Source organism: Nannospalax galili, unplaced genomic scaffold (assembly GCF_000622305.1).
Source record: "Nannospalax galili isolate Female #2095 unplaced genomic scaffold, S.galili_v1.0 scaffold586, whole genome shotgun sequence".
Taxonomy (NCBI): domain Eukaryota; kingdom Metazoa; phylum Chordata; class Mammalia; order Rodentia; family Spalacidae; genus Nannospalax; species Nannospalax galili.
Genome location: NW_008355363.1, coordinates 5,922,204 through 5,924,594, shown reverse-complemented (window position 1 = coordinate 5,924,594; position 2,391 = coordinate 5,922,204). Strand labels below are relative to the sequence as shown.

At 40.4% G+C, this 2,391-nt stretch overlaps 1 pseudogene; it reads right to left on the bottom strand.

Moving 5' to 3' along the window:
- The window catches only part of LOC103749632, a 53,734-nt pseudogene extending 53,382 nt beyond the window's left edge, over positions 1 to 352 (bottom strand).
- Positions 353 to 2,391: the final 2,039 nt, after the last annotated feature.

Below are 2,391 nucleotides of genomic sequence, written 5' to 3'. Positions count from 1 at the left end.
GCCTGTAGATTATAATCAGATAAAAGAATTGGCTGAAGCAGTAAGAAAATATGGAGTGAATGCAAATTTTACTTTAGCACAGCTAGACAGACTGGCAAGAGATTCTATGACGCCTACTGACTGGCAAACTATTGTAAAGGCTATGCTTAATAGCATGGGCCAATTTTTAGAGTGGAAGGTGCTATGGTATGAGGCTGCACAAGAGCAAGCCCGAATCATATATACCTGTGCCTGTAGCCACGCCAGGTACCCTATCTTTATTTAGGCATAAAAGAGATTTTGGCATATCTGCTGCCATTGCAGTCATCATTGCAGGAGCAGCAATTACAGGGGCTACCGTGGCATCCGCCATGACATTATCCACATTGGTGCAGACAGCCACTTCAGTGTCTGCTGCTCTAGATTATCAAGCCTCTGCTAATATGCAGCTCCAAGGAGGTTTAATGCTAGTCAATCAAAGAATTGACCTCTTGCAAGAACAAGTGGACATATTATGGCAATTAGCACAATTGGGATGTGAACAGATAACTCCCAGGCCTTTGTATCACTTTTATCCAATATGATAATTTCACCCTTGCTGCTAACCTCTCTAGAAGTCTTTCACAGCATTTGAAGCTCAACTGGACTGCAGATTTCGAAGATACCTTAGTAAAATTAAGGGTAGCCATCATCCAGATCAATTCTACGCGAATCGATCTCTTGCTAACAGAAGGATTGGGCTCCTGGATCCAGTCTGCTATCTCCTACTTCAAGGAATGGGTGGGGGTGGGAATGTTTGGATTCTTTATAATTTGTGGGATGCTCTTTGTGTTATGGTTGGTCTGCAAAATGAAAATAAGATCTAATAAGCAAAAGGCAGTTGTTGCACAGGCCCTCGCAGCGCTAGAGGCCGGATCACCCATAGATATTTGGCTTGAGATACTTAAATAATCAATATATATATACAGGTCGCTGAATTCTGTTGCTTTGCACCATTTGGGGTGAAGACCCATTGCACAAATGAAGAACAGGATTCTAGCAGTTCAAAGGGAATGTCGAGCAAAGCATCGCAGTAGATGATACATAGACGTTATCATCTATGAGAATATGCCTAATTGCACAGAGGTCGGGATGCATGAACCTCTCTCTCGTAAAAGCTCCCTTCAGTGTTTAGGGGCCACTCTGCACCCTATAGAGAGATTAGGCCTCTATTCTCTTCCCTAAAGAATGGCCTGTCTTTAAATAAAAGAGAAGGGGGACATGTGGAGAGCCACAGCCTCCGCCGCCATTACAAGATGGCGCCGGTATCCGGACCTTCTTAATAGTAAACATCCTGCTGCACCCATAAGGGGCGTGCACAAGAGCCTGCTCTCCCTCGCCTCCTCCCGTGGCGTGATCTCCAGCAACCAATCCGCTTCTTATATGTCATAAATGGGACCTTTAGGGCATATATAAGCAATAGCTCTCCCACTTCTCGGCGTCTTCGGTCTTCATCCTTAGTATGCTATGTAAGAGGCTTATGAAATAAACTGCTGCAGAAGGATCCTGACTTGTCCTCCCGCGTCGTTCTTGCCGGCGAGGCGGAAAGCGGTCGGGGACACCCTGTGAAATCCATAGTTGGCCCTGATATTCCATGCCTGTTATACAAGTAAGGGAGTAAATTGGAGAGTCACTGTGTGAAATATGACATCACATCATCCCTGCATTCACTTCTCAAATATGAAAGAAACACAGCTGCTATTTCATTGTAACTTTTCAAATATACACACAGCTTATTGTAGCACACATTTCTTTAAAATTATGTGGGGAAGAGAATTCCAAGAAACATGCAAAGTTTGGGTGTCATTATGTACATATAGTGCAAGTGTACTGCCAATTATCAATAGCTTTGCTACATTTATTTTATCAATAATGTACTTTCACATGTCTTTTTCAAAAATCTGAACAGTTTATAATGAAAAGAATTATTTTTATACTGTTAATACTTCCTTTGGGATGTTCCCTGATATGGCAGGAGTCCAAACTTAATAAATTTCAGTAAGATGGTGTGTTAAGCTTTGTATAGATTTGACTTACCTAAAATCTTTTTGTCTTAGCAACAATTTTCCTGCCCTTAAGTATAATGAAAAGACCACTTCACAACTTTGTATCACATAAACCGTTGATACTATTGTAGATCTTCATCCCTTGATTAATAAGATTTTTTTCTTCTTTGAAAATTAATTTTATTATTTTCCTTCACTTTGAAGTTGGCATTTGGAAATCTTTCAATCATATTATTAAGTGTAAGTCTTTTCATGTGCATTCTGTGTGTTTTTACAGCATCAAAAATGATATATGTATCTTTAAAGGGAATTTTCCTTTATAATTTAATAGGTTTTTCTCCTATACTTGCTCCTATTGGTAAGAAAG